Source organism: Felis catus, chromosome A3, assembly GCF_018350175.1.
Source record: "Felis catus isolate Fca126 chromosome A3, F.catus_Fca126_mat1.0, whole genome shotgun sequence".
NCBI classification, from domain to species: domain Eukaryota; kingdom Metazoa; phylum Chordata; class Mammalia; order Carnivora; family Felidae; genus Felis; species Felis catus.
In genome coordinates this window covers 73,084,916-73,104,440 of record NC_058370.1, presented here as the reverse complement: position 1 = coordinate 73,104,440, position 19,525 = coordinate 73,084,916, and the positions used below count along the sequence as shown (strand labels likewise).

Here is a 19,525-nt window from a genome sequence, read left to right as displayed (position 1 = left end):
GGGAAACACCATATATTTATTTCTCTCCCTCTCCCTCAGAATACCTATTAACTTATAAAAGTTCTAACCTATTACATTTTACTTAGCCTAGCATTTTCTTCATAAATAATACATGTTAACATACTGCAAAGCTAGTGCTTCAAAGAACTTGATGGACAATGTAAAGGACCTACACTGTTATCTAGGTTTGGTCAAAAACTTCTAATCATCACACATACCCAGTCTCTTCTCTTTCTGGTCATATGGATGGATTACATTTGCCTGCTCCCCTTGCAGTTGGGCAAGGTCATGTGACTAGTTCTGGCCAAGGGCTTTTCTATGACCTGTCAGCCAGGGTTCTCGAGCTAGAAAATGTGAGGCAGAGCCCCCTGCCATCTTATGATGGACATGTAACATGAATCAGAAATACACTTTTATGGCTTTGAGCCACTGAGATTTTGGAGATGTTTGTTACTACACACCAAGCCTAAACTGCTTGATACACTATGGAAGGGAAATGTCTTAAATAGAGCTATATAAATTGACTAGAAGTGACAAAATAAATACACAGATGTATGAGAAGAACGGGCGGATAGCAGAATAAGCTTATAAAAATGAATCTTTATGAAAGCCACTTTGGTCTACTGAATCTTACATTAAGCAACGAAGATGAGGGAGTTAAAACTAAACAACATGGTACGGACGAATTTGAAGTGACCAAATTTAGTTTGTTTGTTGACAAGGGTGGGGAGTGAAGGTGGGCAGTAAGGGACATAGAATCACTTACTGAATGCCAGAAATGTGTACAGACTGACACAGTGGTAGTTGGTAGATGATAACTACCATCATCTGGCATCATCCTTGGCATCATCTCCCCTTCACATGATACAACCAAAACTCTATTACATAATTTGTCTAAGATCATATTGCTAACAAATGGAACTCATGTAACTACATGTTCCATTCTTTTTACTATACCATTCATCTGAATAAGCAGAAAAATGTAAGTCATGAGATTAAAAAAAAAAAAAAGTTTGGAGTTTTATTGCCGAGGCACTTTATAAGAATGTGAAAGTACTGTAGAATCAAACTCTGGCCAAATGGTATGTCCTGAGCTTTCAAAGAATAAACAGGATGTTCTTATAATTAACATACTAACTGTTTACAAGGCATGACATGCACTTTTGAAAAAAAGTTTATTTTTTCAAATTATAAAAGTAAGACATGCTTATTGGTGAACATTGGAAAATACAGAAAAGCACTGAAATGAAAACAAAAGTCACAATCCCACCACACTTTACAAAAACTTAAAATGTGGAGTATTTCCTTCTTCTTTGTGTGTGTGTGTGTGTGTGTGTGTGTGTGTGTGTTGTTCTACATAGTTGAGATCACATCATTTTTTTGTTTTTTTATTTAACTTTATTTTTTATTTTTTAAGATTTACATCCAAATTAGTTAATATATAGTGAAGCAATGATTTCAGTAGATTCCTTAATGCTCCTTACCCATTTAGCCCATCCCCCTTCCCACAACCCCTCCAGCAACCCTCAGTTTGTTCTCCATATTTATGAGTCTCTTTTGTTTTGTCCCCCTCCCTGTTTTTATATTATTTTTTTTCCTTTCTCTTATGTTCATCTGTTTTGTCTCCTAAAGTCCTCATATGAGTGAAATCATATGATTTTTGTCTTTCTCTAATTTCACTTAGCATAATACCCTCCAGTTCCATCCACGTAGTTGAAAATGGCAAGAGATCATATCATTTATATAAATTTGTGTTTTGCTTTTATTCCTTTATATTAAAAAGCTCTGTTATTAGAATGTCTTCAATAATATTTTTATCAATATAATAATAACTAATAAGTATATATTTGCCACTATTAGACTAATCTCATTATTTATATCCACTTACTTAATCCTCACAAGAACCCTCAAGGTCTGTATCATCATTGCCCCCATCTTACAGATGAGGAAACACAAGTACAGTAGGGTTAATGACATGCCCAACGTCACAAAGTGAGTCCATGGTAGATCTGGGATTCAGACCCAGGCAGCCCCTGGGTTGGCACTTTGAACCACTACATTGTAGTGCCTTCATAATACTTCTTCCACTAACTTACCAATGATGAGTATTTGGTTTATTACCATTTTTTCCCTAAAATAATAATGTTACAACAGACATTGTCATGGGCATTTAAAGCACTATTTTATCTAAGCCTATTCAGACAGCAACTCTTACCATTCCAGCAAGTTGAATTTATTTTCAGCTAGCTGACAACAGCTGTAGAAACATCTAAGATGGCTAGCATTTCATAAACCAACTCACTACTCCATCTACGCCTGGTATGAACTTCCATGTGGTCCTCACCTGTCCACTCCACTGCCATCTGCAGCAGATTTCTGTAATGTTTCCATCTGCCTTCACACTGCACAAAGAGCCAGCTAAAACCCTGTGTCTGTTCTGTGCATCCCCTAACATTTATAAGCAAATTCCGTAAATTTTTGCCTGGAATATTTTGAATGCTAAATATTTGTTCCCAGTCTTATGAGCTTGTGCCAATACAAGGAATAGAAACCCAGAGAGATGACATCCAGTACGCAAGTGTAAAATTAAAATGAATTTTCTAATTGAGACAGTAACCTAGGAAAAGGATATCAAATATTTTACTTTTTGTCTTCTTATAGTGAATGATTGAAGGCTCTTGCAAGATTAAATGATCTGAGTTGAAAGCTATCCAAAATAGTTTTGCAAGCAGATCAGATAATGGTGTGTTAAGTAAAAAGAAAACTGGTGGCTCTAGCTCCTAGTTCACATCTTCTGAACTCAATTTACCAATCTGTTTATCCAAGAGTATGTTTAAAAAACAAGGAATGTGTAAAAGGAAAGACAAAAACATAAAACAACTTAGAAATCACAGGCTCAATAAATACATTTTCCAACATATCAACAATAAGACACAGAGAACTCATTTGTCATCTAAAAATGAAAAGATCAGCACAGCTAAAGAAGATGTATCCATGCATTTTCCACAGAACATTTTTCCATGTGGTAAAAACACAAAATGTTTTTTTTTACATATTCTAAAAACATATGTAGAAAGATAACCTCAATTCTATTGACCAAAGCCCTGATAAGTATAAAATAAAAATCTCTGTATAAAGGCACTTACATAAGAGCCAGAAATAATGCTTCTATATGAGAAGAGGCCCTCTGAAATATGTGTACGATACTGAAAATGACAAAGCAAAATTCATGATTTCTAAATCTAACCACAGCAATACATAAGAAACAAAGCCATGGTGCAAAGTACTCTAAAAAGCTCTAAAATTACTGCAATTAGTCTAAGTCCAAATTTCTAACGGACTTTAGAGGATAATTAAAATATCTGTTAGTAACATCTTTCAAGAAATTCTTAACAGAAATTTGGTTTGTATTTAAGCCCTTCAAGATGAAGTTCACTGTTTTTTTTGTCTGTTTGTTTGTTTTTAATGTTTGTTTATTTTGAGGGAGAGAGAGCACAAGCAGGGGAGGGGCAAAAACAGAGGAAGAGAGAAAAATCCCAAGCCAGCTTGAGCTCGACATGGGGTTTGATTTCATGACCCTGGGATCATGACCTTAGCCGAAATTCAGAGTGGGACGCTTACCCGACTGAGCCACTCAGGTGCCCCTCACTGTTTTCATATTATATTTAACATCCAAGTCCTCTCTGTTCTTATTTTATTTCCTCTCAATAATCTAAATGTTCCTTTTTTTAAAATGTCATCTTCACAGTACCCAAGCTAGTAAGTAAGTTGACCGTATTATCCCCACAGGCAGCCCCCACCTCCACCAAGCCTCATCCTCTGCAGGTGATGATCATGTCACCATCGGGCTCAAACTTGTACAGGACTCCTCCGAAAGACTGCACACCCCAGTCCTCCTTAGTTTACCATCCTGACTTTGAAAAACAAGACTGTTTTTTTTTTAAATTGAGAGACCAGAATTAGAAAGTAAATCAATTACAAACAAGAATCAAGTGCTGCAGATAAATGGCAAAAACTTAATACAAACCCAAAAAAGCAATAAACAAAGAAAAAAACATTCTGCAGGACAGTAACCAATGCCCTTTACTATCCTTCTACAATGTTTTAGTGTTCACACATCAACAATTCATATCCACATATATTTTATGACATAAAATATAGGGCTTTAGTTTTTATCCTTTAGGGCCCAAATTTCTATTCAAACCATGGAAACTACATATTTTGCAGTGAGAGGGATGAGTGGGGCAGAGGAACCTCAATGTGAAGTTTGGCATAAGGCATTACTAATTAGTCCAGATAAAACTACCCAAGATAATATGTTACACAGAAGAATTTTCCTATATACAGGCACAAGACTCTTTTAAGACTGTTGGAACAAAAAGCTAAATAATAGTAAACCTTACTAAACTAAAGAGGATAGCAACCATTTCTATTTCTTGGGAATATGTTTACAGGAGTGATTTTGCTCAAGTGAAATGACAAGTTTCAAGATATTTTGTGAACGGTCGCTATTTTAAGGCAGGCCAAGGCCGCATTAGTGCTTGTCATACAGCTTGCTCCCAATCTCCTGGCAGTTCTCCAACACATTCCAACTTCTGATGCACAGCCTTGCTGGAATCACATCCCACTTATCTCTAAAGATACACTAAGTAAGATGTGGCCACATTACACAACCAACCTGCCATTTATTCCCATCAGATCACTTTGCACAATGTCTGACTAAAAAAAAAAAAAAAAAAAAAAAAAATCAGACCACCATCTGTGAGGACACCGTTTAGTCCAAATGATCCAATGTACAGTTGGTTCCCAAAATAAATATTAGAAAACTGATCAAACTGGGGGGGGGGGGGAATGCTGTACTTTACTGCCCAAAAGAAGGCTGAGTACTCCTCAACTAACGAAGGAGAACGGATATAGAGAGGGAAAAGCAAGATTAAATCTTAAAAAACAAACACCTTAATTACAGATGCTAAAACCCTAGTAATGTTCTCACTGTCTACATTTTGAAGCAGATTATTAATCAGGATATATTTTAAAGGATGATATCAGTATTTAATAAGTCCCATTACTTCCTTTAAAAAAACAGTGTAACCTAGTAATACATCCTCTCAGTCAACATACTCTCTAATTGTTAATATTTGGCCAAAAAAAAAAAAAAAAAAGTCCTCTTCAAAAACAAACCAGAATGGTTAACCACATGCTGCTACATTCCATTCTTGCTTTAAAAAAATATATTTAATTAGCACATTTGAGCCTCATACTCTGCACAGCTGCACAACATTCCAGAGATAGACCAGCCATCAAGGTACTCTTTACATTAAATATCTATTTACTTTAAAAGTTGAGAAGACTGAGAACCAGTTTTCAAATATGACCCACTAAAGATATATTTATTGCACCTGAACAAAAGTTTTCTTTAACAAGAGTGTAGCCCAACAAAAATGCACAATATAATTAGGAATAAAATATTCATGTAAATATACACTAACAAAATAATTCCTCAGAGCTGGAAATATATATATAAATAAATACTAAACTGACAGATAAGAATAGTCTTACGCAGGATAAAACAATAAATTAACCTGCTCTCTAATTTTTTTTTTTAATGTTTATTTACTTTTCAGAGAGAGAAATACAGAGCGTGAGCAGGGGAGGACAGAGAGAGAGGGAGACACAGAATCCAAGGCAGGCTCCAGGCTCTGAGCTGTCAGTGCAGAACCCCACACAGGGCTCAAACTCACAAACCGCGAGATCATGACCAGAGCCAAAGTCGGACACTTAACCGACTGAGCCACCCGGGTGCCCCAAATTAACCTGCTCTCTAATTAAACTTTCACCCTTTATGAATTGAGCAAGATTCTTAGAACTAAATGAAAGCTGGTATTCTTAAAGTCAGGAACACACACTTCAAAAGCAAAATAAGCTTTTCAAAATGAGAAATCATCCTGATTATCAGGGAAACTCAGAAATTCCTTTAGCAGTGGGTGTTGATTTAAAAACAGACAAAAACAAACCAAAACAAAACTTACCTTTAAAACAAAGAATAAACCACTAAGTGTGCACTGGCTTCTTTCCTGCTCAATAGCACAGCACACGAATGTCTTTGCTCCAAGGATCATAGTACATCCTTGACTCCGTCCCAGGAGATAAGTTGGGTATTTAAGGACAGCTGGCAACACAGAGTTGTCAACCTTGCTGTGAGAAGGACCAGGCCCCTCTCAGAAAAATTACCCAACTGATACCTCTGACCACCACTCGCTTCCTTAAAAAGTGACAGGTGTACTTATCCATTCAGAGGTCCGCATAAGGCCACATCCTAGTCCCCCATCTCCCCATAACCTGGGGTGCAGGGACCACGTTGAGCACTGTCTCACCTCAGTGCCTCCCCAAGTGCTAGACCCAACATGTGCAGGTGTCTGGAGGTTAAGCTGAAGTACCTACTACAGGTTTCGGACAGCCCAGGCACTATAACCATCAAGCATTTCCACTGATGAGTTGTAGCCACCCTCAAAAAGAATGATTCCTATCAGGTTGGGAGTTTCTGAAGAATCCCTTATTTGGAGAGAAGAAGTCCATGTAGCACAGCTAAGTTCCAAACCCCAATCTTGGTCCATCCATCACCAAGCCCAGCTGAGTTTTCCTCTACACTGTAAAAGGAACTACCACTGGCCTTCAGTATTTAAACCCGGGAAGAAGGACAATTGCCACTTTTCCTCAGGGCCCACTACTCCAAACAAGACCAGTAACAACCACAAAGTACCTCATGGAAACTGCTAGAAAGGACTTTCTTTCCCAATGAAAGGGTATTCCACTCATTTCCCTAAACACATGAAAAAAACTCTTTTAGTACCTTTTTAAGGAAAAGGCCAATACCAGAATTACAGTAACAAAGAAGCACTAACAAGTCACCTCCATCCATCCAATGTCCCAGGGCTTAAATAACTGGCTTGCACAATCCAGTAAGTACGTTGCTTTTTCTCGTTGAAACAGATCTTAGAGCCAGAGACAGTACTTTAAAGAATTCAGCCAATACAAAGACCCTAAGAAGGTCGAGCTCTAGTATACGCTTTCAACAGTTACAGCCAAACCCAGCCCAGTAAAATTTATTACCTCTAAAACCAAGATGCTAATAACTATATCCATTCCATTTGTAACATGTTATGGGGTAGCTGTTTTAAAGATTCTCTGAAATCTGAAGATAAAAGTAAAATCAGATGTTGTCCAAAGCATATAGAGATGTCCCTTGAGGGAATTAATGCAACTCTGATGAGAATTCTTTCCAAAACAAAACAGAAAACACACATTATCTAATGAGAACTTAATTTCTGGTATTTTTCCACTTTATTTTTTTTCTTTTTCTTTTTTTTTTCACTGTATTTTTTTCTTGAAAGTAGAAAAGTATCTATAATAAAATTTGGATTTTCTGTTTCTTCACCATTTTTCTTTACTACCCCCACCATTAAAAACAGCTCAGGCAACAGACAGTGTCCATGCCACAGCTTTAAATACAACCAGTAATAGGATTTTATGTTTTGCCATGCTACATGTATCAAGTGATTATTTAAACTGTCAAAACCTGACATCTTTAGCCTGAGATCTGAGAATTTGGCCCTTATTTGTGAGATGAACAAATATATACACAGGGAAAAGAGGTTTAAAGGATAAACACCTAAATGTTAACTGCGTGTTGCTGGAGTCACTGAATATCTAGTGACTTTAATTTTCTTCTCTGCATTCACTTTTATTTTCCATGATCTACAATAAACATTTATTATTTTGGTAATAAAATGTTAAAAAATCTTTATGTTAGATGATTTTATGCTAATTTATAACCTTATGAAAGTATATATTCCTCAGAAGCCACTCAGAAAAAAAATTACACATACTATATATACAGTGGCAGACACTGTCAAATATTCAGGGATTCCAAGAAGGTAAAAAAAAGTGAATATTTTAACTCTTACTGACTATTCTACTCACTATAAAAACACTCCCATGCTACAGATTTAAAAATACAACAGAAAATGTTTAAACGTCAGAGAACAAAATAAATAAGCGTTGTTTTAGGGAAGAACCCAAGTTTTCCTTCCCCTTTAAATAAGTAAGATAAAAAGGCTAAAAGGGGGAGGGGGAGTAAACCATGATAAGAACATGCATTAACCCATCCCAAAGACTGTAAGCTGGTGAAAAACATTTCAGAAAAATGAACAGCCCTTGAATGTTTAGATTTAGCCTTGAAGCAAACACACTAGAACAAAAGTTATCCCTGAAACTGCTACCCAAGAGGGTAAGGAAACAACAAGAAACTCAGAGCCAGAGACAGTAGCCATAGACGCTGATCTCCTGGAGGATGTTTTTTACCCGCTCCCTTGTGGCCCAGTTCCTACATTTTTCCCACACTCTACAGAAGTACTAAAACGCCAAGGCTCTAATAAACTGCATATTTAAATATGGAATGGAAAAATCTTTTCAAAATTTCAGTGCTCTTTACATCTTTAGTATTAATACTGCTTTCCTGTAAGTTCTGGCAGAAAAAAGTTGAATAGCAAAGGGTATATTTGGCTGATCAGTCATTTTACTTATTAGTTGTTATCCATCTAAAATGAGGCTTATAGGTGGTGTTAGGATATTTTTGATAAAGAGCAAGAGTTTATCGTTAGGTACTTCTAAAAATTTGGGAAATGTGGAGATGACATCAGAACTCTTCCACAATCCCATCACCAGCGATAACCACGTTCTAAGCACAGATATATTTAATTATACATATATACCTCCAAAGAATAAATTCTGCTAACATATAGCATTCTGCATTTCATCCTAGTTCATCTGTTGGATAAAAATTTGTAATAATGTTCTAATACAGACTTTACTGCGTAGCCAATGGCTTCAAGTTTATATGTTAACATCAAAAACAAGGATCCTCCATATTCCACATCAGAGATGTCAAATGGCTTTAAAAATCGCTCAGGTGTTTACTTTCATAGTTTAGAGTTTATTAAGAATGGAATTATGACACCTATAAACAAAGGGTCAATTTCTAAGCAATCTTGAAATTATAACATCTTACTTTCACATCTCAAAGCACATTTAATCTGAAACCCTCCCCAATCAACTACTTAAAATCGATGGCAGAAAAAAACACAAAACTCGTGGAAGTGAATCAGTTCATTTCTACAAGCTACATTTTACAAAGTACCAATACCGTTGGGATTTGCACCATGAAACAAAAAGTACTATTTCCTTCCAAACATTTCCACCAAAGATGAAGGGCAATGTGATTCATACCTAAGATTCACCTTCAAAATGTTATCCCCACAAAATTCCCCACTTTCAAAGCCTTAAAATAGCCTTCTGCTTCCGTTCATGGTGGAGATTACTCAATCACACATACATCTCTTTTTCACCTATGTGACAGACAGATGCAATAAATCATATGCATACCTAAGAACTTCCTTTCATACAAAGAAGGAAGGATATTATTAAAATTCATTCCTCTCACTCTTAGCCTACACTACTCCCAAATGGTGAGAAACCATTAATTGGAAGTAATATACATCTGGAGTTATTTTTATTTTAAAATTTTCACTTGGAATTTTATCCATATTTCTGACCAATTCCAAGGAAACATGATGGCCTAATGGTTACATCCCAGCAGTAGCTGGGTTTCTACAAGTGAGGAAAGTATGTCACAGAATTCCAGGGCCCTCTCTTCCCAAGTGTGCATTTTGGAAACACTAAAGAATCCTGGTCTTCCCCACCTTTCTACCTGACCCAGGTTAGTATAGAGTCACATTAGCATGCCATCACATCTGAATGCTCTACTTCCTCTCAGCTCTATACCCTGAAGATACCGATTTACGTATTTTTCCTCTGCCCTTAGAAAAGTGTACAGAAGGACAGATGAGGCAATCCTTTGGAAGTTTAAACGATTCTTTAATAATGATCTATAGGTGGCCACATTTGCTTTTTTTCTTTCCTTTCTTAAAATGAAAAGCTGCTTGCTTTTTTGATCATTTAAGAACAGCCCTCATGATAGTCTATTATATTTACTGTACTCTTCTCTATTTATAAAATATTTCAAAACTCAAAATGAGAAACATTACATCATTGGAATTTCCTTTCTTGTAAGAAAGGAAATCACCCATCAACCTACCATCCAAAGCAAACCATTAATATTTTAATGTATTTCCTTCCAGTCTTTTATTTAATAAAACAAAACTGGAGTCAAGCCCTATTATATACCCTTGCATAAAGATATTTCCACTGGATATGATATTGTTAGCATTTTCTCATTTCAGTAATATTTTAACAAACCAGTACTATATTGAATTCCAGCCAATCCTGTGCCATAATTTATTTGAGTATGTCCCATTTGCTTTTTCACTAGAAATACTGATAAGAAAATCCTTGTTTAGAAACCTCTGTCCTTGGGTGGGAGTGCCTGGGTTAAGAGTCAGTAGGTTAAGAGTCTGACTTGAGACTTGATCTCTTGGTTCATGGGTTCCAGCCCCATGTCCAGCTCTGTGCTGACAACTCAGAGCCTGGAGCCTGCTTCAGATTCTGTTGTCTCCCTCTCCCTGCCCCTCCCCCCCCCCCAAAATAAATAAACATTAAAAAAAAATTAAAAAAAAAAACCAACCCTCTGTGCTTGGGGTGCCTGGGTGGCTCAGGTGGTTAAGAGTCTGGCTCATGTCATGATCTCATGGTTCGTGAGTTCCAGTCCCACGCACGTCAGGCTCTGTGCTGACAGCTCAAAGCCTGGAGCCTGGTTTGGATTCGGTGTCTCTGTCTCTGTCTCTCTCTCTCTCTCTGCCCTCCCTCGCCCCCTCTCACACTCTCTCTCTCTCAAAAAATAAACATAAAAAAAAAATTTTTTTAAAGAACTTAAAAAAAAAAACTCTGTCCTTATTTTTATTTCTTTCTTTAGGTTACAGAACTGCAAGTGGGATTTCACTCCAAAAAGTTATAAACATTTAAGGTTTCTGTTATATATATAATCCAGTGTTTTCTACTAAGTTTGTATTAACCCAAACATTCTCCTGACAGGTAATGCAGAGCTTCTATTTCATGGCATCCCAGAGAATATTATCTATCTACTAATTAAAGTGGAAAAATTAATCTGATTGTTTTGTGTTTTGTGTTATTGGTGAATTTGAATAATTCAATATAGTTATAGTTATTGAACTATCTGTTCATATCCTTTCCCCTGGGTAGTAGGATTTTAGTGTTTCCTTGTTTGTTAAAAGTAAGTATTAGTTAGGTTTGCCTTACCTATAATTCAGACATAAGGACAAGTTTAATGTAGATTGAACTTAGCATTATTTATCTGAATGATGGTATTGTTTACCGGGATATATCTTTTTTGAATAAATCAAAATATTTATTTGAAAGAAAGCATAAAATTGAGACAAAATGTCCACGTCTCATGCTAATCAAAGGTACTGTAATGGGCAGTGGATTATCTCACTTAACTTTAACGATCCTTTGTGACAAGTACTGTCAATACCACTACCATGCAGATGGAGATACTGAGGCACACAGACAGGTTAAGGCAGTTTGCCCAAGGTCACTTAGCCTGTAGAAGGAGTCACTAGGTTGTGTAACTCCAGAGCCTGAAACTTGGGACCCTTGCATCCAACAGCCTCCCATGAGCCACACTAGCCCTGATGTGTCTCAACTTCTCCATTATCTCCACTCAGGGTTCTACTGGAACCTCAAATTCAACATGTTTAAAGACAAAACTGATTCTCTTACCAACCAGATTTCCACTCTTTCCTGGGTCTATTTCTCTCATCATCACCAACCATGCTCTTTGTCATCATCCAAATTTGAAATCTTTATCACCTGAGCTCCTTATCCACTTAGCTCCACTTCCCATCCATGTACCCTACAAACAGCTGGCACAGGACTGGGCCTTCACAGCCTTTCTCCCTTTTCTCCCCTCCTTCTCACTTCCTTGGCTATCACCATAACCTGCTCCCTTAACCTTCAGACCCCCACAATCACCTATTTCTTGTCTCCCTGCTTTTGGTTTCTTCCTGTTCCACTCTATTCTCAACTCTTCCAGAGTGCTGTGTCACTCCAATATCTTATCATCACAGAATATTAGGGGTATATGGGATCTTAAAAATTAAGCATTAGATCTGATCAACCAGTAGTCACTGCCTGAAGCACTGCATTGAGAAAGTTACTGAGGCTCTATCTCAACTTCGCAGAAAAAGTATCAGGGCTGATTTTCTACGTCTGCCAGGGACAGAGGGAATGACACTCATGTGCCAGGTTTTATCCCCCACTATAATTTCATCTAAGTTTTTCATTTTACAAATTTAGAACTCAGAACAGAAGGGTAAATGGCTTGCCAAAGTCACACACCAGATCATTAAGAGGTTTTTTATCTTCTGTGAATGTACAGAGAGTATATTCTATTCAGTAGAGTATACAGTCCTTAGATTCAGGAACTAAATCTTATTTAACATTAAACCAGCCCATACCACCATCACTGCAACCCAATTTCAAGCCCTAGCAAGAGAAGGTATCCAGTAATTATTATCCAGTATCCAATAAGTGTATCAAAAACTAATACTGAAGAGTAATCTTAGAGATGCAGCAAAGGGAGAAGAGTAGTATAAATGCTTCTTGGTAAAAAGAACTATCATACTACTTTCAAGAACGGGAACCTGAGCTGACAAAGAGTTTCTAGTAAGTGGTCTCGTACAACCTGTGCTTATCAATACATAAATTCCATTGGTAAAACAGCCTTTTAAAAAATAAAAGAATAAGCTGTTTAATACCTCTTTTGACATAAAAATATTAAGGTAGTTTGGGGAAAGCATTCAAAAGAAGTTAGTGGCTCATATGGCTTAGGCAGTTTGAAGAGAAAGTAAAGGAACTGTTATTAACTGAACACCTACTAAGTGCCTAGCACCATACACTGTGGTCTCACAACTGTATGAGGAAGTATTAACATTTCAATTTTACTGATGAGGAAACTGGTTTCAAGAGTAACGAATTGGCCCAAGGCTAGAACCTAGCTATGGCCACATGAACAATACAGAATAGCATTAGGATCTGAGCCCAGATCCGTTTGACTCCAAAACTCATGCTCTTTCCCAACTGAAAAAAATTTTTCTGCAATAACAAAATTATCCTCATAAACCTTAAAGGACAAAAACTGATTATGACGCTACTGAAATTATGAATGACTGTTCATCAAAAGAAACTAAGAAGAGTTTTTAAAAACAAACTGGGAGGCAATTTTTGCAACACATATAATCCACAGGGATTAGGAAGCAATCTACATAAAGAACTCCTACAAAACAGTAAGAAACAAATTTAAAAGATAAACAGGCAAAAGACTTAACAGGGACTTCACAAAAGAAGGAACCCAAATGGCCAATAATATAAATAGATACTTAACCTCAGTAATCAGGGAAATGGCAAATAAAAAGTGCTACGAGACATTTCATAAATATCAACTAGACAACAGTTTAAAGTCTGTTAAATGAAGTAGTTGCAAAGTTGTGGACTAATCATAACACATACATTACTAGTAGGAACACAAACAGTACAACCACTTGGGAAAAATAGTTTGGCATATCTAGTAAGGTTGACAATCTACATACTCTATCATCCAGCAAATTTCACTCCTCAGAGAGGCAGATAATATGTGTATGTATGTTTAAATCTATCTCCTCATATGTATTAAGAGACATGTAGAAGACCCATTCACAGCAGCCTTTTTGTAAGAGCAAAAAACTGGGATCAATCCAAATCTCTATCTACAGTAAAAGGAATAAATAAGCTGTAGTAGAATACTATACAGCAGTAAAAATGAATGAACCACAGCCACAAAATGAATGAATCCCAGGAATAAAATGTTAATCTAAAAGTTCAAGACACAGAGGGGCACCTGGGTGGCTCAGTCAGTTAAGCGTCCCACTTCGGCTCAGGTCATGATCTCACAGTCTGTGAGTTCGAGACCCGCATCGGGCTCTGTGCTAACAGCTCAGAGCCTGGAGCCTGCTTCAGATTCTGTGTCTCCCTCTCTCTCTGCCCCTCCCCCACTCATGCTCTGTCTCTCTCTGTCTCAGAAATAAATAAACATTAACAAAATTAAAAATAAATAAATAAATAAAAGTTCACCAGACACAGAAAAATACATGAAGTATCATTCCTTTTACATAAACTTCAAAAACATACTAAATTAAAAAACTTTAAAGGGTAACCCATAAAGAAGAACAAGGGAAGGATAAGCCTAAAACTCAGGACAGTGGTTGCTTCAGATGGGATGACAGAGAATCACTCAAGGGACTATGAATGTACAATGATAAGGTTTTTCCTCTACTAGGTGGTGCTTGTCTGAGTGTCCACTGGTTTATGATTCTGTAACATATCTTTTATGAGCATTATTTTGTATGTACAAATCACTTAATAAAAAACTTCAAGAAGGCAATGGACCAGAGGGGCAGGACACCGAACATACCAGAAGTAACTGACAACAGAGAACAAGATGTCAGTCAGAGGAGAGCAAAGGGACCAGAGGGGACACCTTGCACTCAGTCAGGCAAGCTTTCCAGACTCCAGTTCTGCTGTCTCAAAGCCAAGGCCTTTTTCTCTAGGCAGGGAGGGCATATTGTTTACCAGCTTTAGAAGTGTTCTAGAAAAGAACTAAAAAACTTGACTAATCTAAATAAACTACAAAAAGTAAGGGTCTTCCACCTAAAGATTAAAGAACTTTACAATGTACTCCTGTATTAAGTGATTTACAGTCAGTGCATCCCTTTCCTCAATACCACTTAATTAACACAAAGGGAAAAACGTGCTGATACTTTAGCAAAAGACAAAAGAAAGATACCAGAAGGAACCTTCTGATACAGAGGTCCCTTAGCTGAAGAAGTAGAGCAGTTTGTCCATTTAACATGCATATAAATCACTTAGGGGTCTAGTTAAAATGCAAATTCTGATGGGGTGGATCTGGAATGAGACCTCTAAGAATCTGTATTTATAACTCCTGATGTTACTGTTCCACAAACCTTACTACCATACCATATCAATACATTATGAAAACGCATTTTGGGGTAATGTCTAAAAACAGAAGTATGGGTGCCTCTAACTGGGATAGTTTCATTTTACCCACTAAGATACAGAAACTGATGATACTACTCCTACACTATATAAACTTGGGTACAGGATTACTGTTATCAGAAATATCAAGAAGGGGTGCCTGGGTGGCTCAGTGGGTTAAGCATCTGACTCTTGATTGCAGCTCAGGTCATGAACTCACAGTTTGTGAGTTTGAGCCTCACATGGGCTCTGCACTGACAGCAGGGAGCCTTTTTGGGATGATCTGTTTCCCTCTCTTTCTGCCCCGCCCCCCCCCCCCATAAAACAAAACATTAAAAAAAAAAAAGAAAAATCAAGAATACTAAACTAGGTCTTTTGCAAAGAAAAAGGTGCTTTGGGAGACAGCAAGGACTGAAAATTTACAAGAGAAACTCATGAGGGGTTTTACTCACTTCCACAAACCTATAGAAGTAGTCTTTCCAGAAGACATATTAGTCCCTTCCTAATGGAAAAATGGTTTCCCAATAGTATTGAGGAAACCAGGACTACCCTAAGGAAAGCCACAGAATATTACTTAAAGACTGATTATAATGCAGATGTTGGTCAGGGCCCAGAATAATTAAAGGAGCATCACATCACTGTATATATACATGTGTGTATAGCTTTAGACTCCTAAGAATATGCTCTTAAAATGAAAAGCTTATTATTTTAACAAAAACCACATCAAATAATATTCACTCATCATGTCTGTTTGTTTAGTAGTAGTAAAATCCTTCCATCTCAAAATAGTACTTCTACATGTAGAGTCATGCTTTCATACAGCACTCAATAACCACTCAAACAGACTCTTCCAAGGAAACGCCAGTGCCAAGTCTCTGCTAAGGATGTGTCACAAGTAGAGAGTGAAGTCTTCTCACTTGCTCCTACAACATCACAGACTGTTGTTACTAGTCTCACCCCAGAGATGCTCTGCACAGAAAGCCTGCACAGCAGGAGACGGCCAAATGACAGCAGTTTCCTCATGGCCCCAATGCTACTCTCAGATGAAGGGTTTGGTTAGTCCAGAGATGACAGAGTTACAAACAGCATAACCTAACAGAATTCTGCACCTGGTGTGTACGTCAGAACAGCTAAACCCCCTGTGCCATCAACACAGGATATTTTTTTACAACATAATAAATCCAAAATGTCTGGATAATCCATGGAAACAATACTCCCAACCATCCGTAGGCATCACAATTTTATACAACCAGAGCAACGATGAAATCCAAATTCAAAAAAAATTCTGTATCTTAATGGCCATCTATTACAGAAATTCAAAATAATGCAATAAACCACACAATTTAAATTCAGTTCTCCTCTGAAGAGCCCCATAAAATCAAATGCGACTAAGCCGGATTCATTAGAGAGTTTTTAAAAATAAAAGTAGATACGCCCTTGCATTGAAACACTGACCTTCCCTTCCAGTTAGCATACCGAAATTCTCTTTTTCACTTAAACATTTTAGAAGAGTCTGAGGTGACATTTAGATGTATCCCATTTGCCATCGCACACTGAATAAATGAATTGTGGAAGCAGCATTTAGAAGAGAAATTCCCAATGTTCCCAGACTAAACAGATGAGGACACTGGGAATCATCTCCTCTGACCAAATACCAGACACCGAGGCCTTGGTGGTCTCCCCTTTCTCTTGGTCTCCCTCCCCAGCCACATCAGCAAAAAATATGTATGCAAAAAATACATATAAACAAACACAAGTGCAGTCCGTTACCATGATAATTCCATTAGTCATGACTGGACACTTGGCTATCTAAATCAATCTGAATACCAACTGACCAACAATCATGACACTCACTTACCTAATAATCCTTAGTAAAGAATCCAAATATGCAACTGTACTTGATTTACAGAAAAAAGCAAATGATGGAAATACAGCAAATACAGGTTAAAGAAACAATTTTTAATCCATCAAAAAATACCTTCCTTTTTAAAACAACTTACTGAATGTTAGTATTTTTAGAAATGTCTCAGAGACATAAGAACTAAAACACACCAATCATTTCATTTCAAAAAAATGGTTTCCTATAGGAAAGATTCATATTCTTAGTATTAACCAAAGACAGAGGTACTGTAATGTCATCGCTGTGAAGCTCCAATTAATCAACTTTTCACATATGAAGAAATCGATGGATAGCTGGGTTGCAGTCACAGATTATGGGTAATGCACAGAAAACACTGCGACTCCCAATACTGACTGCACCACTGCCTCTGCACACCCCGGGCCTGTCCTCCCTGCAGCCCCTCCCTACGGCTCAGGTCCCTAGGTCGAAGATCAGATTCCCGTCCGCAACCGCAGGCCGGCTCCCTCAGCCTGCATTGGCGCTGCAGGACGCCCCTTCTTCCCAGCACAGCCCGACAGGCGGGGCGGGAGGGCTCACCCCAAACAGCAGACTCCCCCCCTCACTGCTAGGTGACCTGGTCCTCCTGACGCCACATCCAGCTGAAGCAGCATGACAAGGTAGAAGCAGCTCCCAGCCTCGGCCAAGGGCAGCCCCGGGCCTGGGTGGGGCCGGGCGGGGGCCGCAGGCGCCGAGTGGCCGTGCCAAGCCCCGGCAGCGAGAACCAGGGGAGGCTGCGATACTGCTGCATTGTGCTGCATCACGGCGAGGGCACTGGGAGCCATCCATCTTGCCAAAAAAGCACATCCCCGCCCAAATAAACCCCACCGAATCCATTTTTCTCCTCTGCTGAAGCACCGTCACACTCGCCCTCTCCTCGCTCTGTGGCCCTGCTTTTGACTGGAAAAATAATGGACTTGGTTTCGTATACTGACATCCACAACACTCCCCTCCCCATCTGACGGCAGACACTTGGCATCTCTCCTCTCACAAAAACAAAGAGAAGGCTCCCCCCAAATAGGAGGGCCGCGGGCGTGGTGTGAGAGATGAAGACGAGAGGGGCTTCCAGCCCACCACCCCAAAGGCCAGCCCGGAGGGTCACCGCGCTGATACAAACCTGTTGAAGAGCCGGTGGCTGGAGCTGAAGGGCGGGCGCCACCGCCGCTCCGCGCCCCGAGGCGGCTCACGCCCAGCCCTGGGAGAGTGGGGACAGCAGGGAGGGCGGGGGGCGGGCGCCGGGAAGGGCGGGGGGGGGGCGCCCGGCCGCCGCCTCCGGTTCAGCTGCAGCGCAGCGCAGCGGGGACCACGCCTGGCCGCATCCCCCGTACCGTTACGCGCACAGCCCGGCCCTGTCAACGCCGCCCCCGCTCCCCACCAGCCCCGGCCGCAGGGAGGGCACCCGAAAATACGCCCAGCGTGCTGCCCACTCCGCACCCACCCCCACACCAGTGGCCGCTGAGCCCCGCTGGAGGGAGTAGGCGGCGGAGGCAGGGAGGAATCCGCGCCGCTGCGTCGGAAGATGGGGCTGGGCGGCCGCGGTGCGCACGGGGGAGCTGCGTTCGCCTCACTGCGGAGCCTGCCGCCCCTGTCCGCATAGCCCGCGTACTAATAAGCACTGGAGATCAAGGCTCCCCGCGCCGCCCCCGCCCCTGCTCCGCAGCCTCCCTGCCCCCACGCCGCTCCCCAGGCGCAGGGCATTGGCGGGGCAGCGGCGTCCTCCGGACCTGGGCCCGCGCCCCTCCCCCTGTCCTCCCGCCGCCCAGGAGCCCGCCCGGGAGGCAGCCCCAGTGAGTTGGCATCTTCCAGCCTAGGCCCCCCACCTACCTCCCGAGGATAAGGGGGTGGGGGCGCCGGGGTCCCGTCCTCCTCCCGCTCCTCGGCGGCCGGGCGGGTGGGCCGGGAGGCGACTCCGCGGGGCTGTCCGCGGCTGGGGCCGGGGCTCACAGGACGGGACCGGTGGGCGCTGCTGCGCGGGGCTGCGCGCTCGCTCCGGGCGGAGAGGCGGCCGAGGGAGGGACTGGAGGAATCCGCAGCCTGCACGGCAACAGCTGCACTGATTCCGGGGGCTGGGCGGGAGCGCGGGGCGGGGGGAGGAGGGGAGGGAGCAGGCCGGGAGGGGGCTAGGGGCGGGGAGAGAGAGCGCGCGGGCGCCGGGAGCGCGCGCACACACGCGCGCGCACACGCTCTCTCCCGCACACCCTCCACACTCCTCTCTGCTCACCGCTCCTCCCTCCCTCAGTTCCTCCCTCTCCTACCCTCGGCGCCTGTCGGGAGCCCCGCAGCCGCCCACCCAGCGCCTGCAGCGCGCGCCAGCCGAACCTCCGGCGCGTCCACGCACTCCCCAGCTGAGGCTCTCCTCCGGGCTGGCGCCTACCTCGTCATATGCCGCGGGGACCCGCCAGGCTGGCCTGGCCTGGGTGGGCACCGCCGCCGCTGCCGTTACCCGGGCGAAGGGACAATGGGGGCTTTGTCCCCCACAGCCGGCGAGGGCCAATTTCACGTTTAATTTGAGGCTAATTTGATTATCGCTTTAGAAAGGGGCAGCCTAATTTTCTACGTGATTTG

At 40.9% G+C, this 19,525-nt stretch overlaps 1 protein-coding gene across 2 annotated transcripts in view; it reads right to left on the bottom strand.

The window, feature by feature from the left end:
* The window catches only part of SPTBN1 (spectrin beta, non-erythrocytic 1), a 199,863-nt gene extending 180,864 nt beyond the window's left edge, over window positions 1-18,999 (bottom strand). Inside the window, exon 1 of one of the 2 annotated variants that reach the window (XM_023251677.2) lies at window positions 18,785-18,999. The gene's annotated coding sequence lies outside the window, so the exon portion shown is untranslated. Of the gene's footprint in view, window positions 1-18,077; window positions 18,182-18,784 lie in introns of those variants that run through there. The other variant, XM_023251678.2, reaches the window with a different exon arrangement.
* Between the last annotated feature and the right edge of the window lie 526 nt (window positions 19,000-19,525).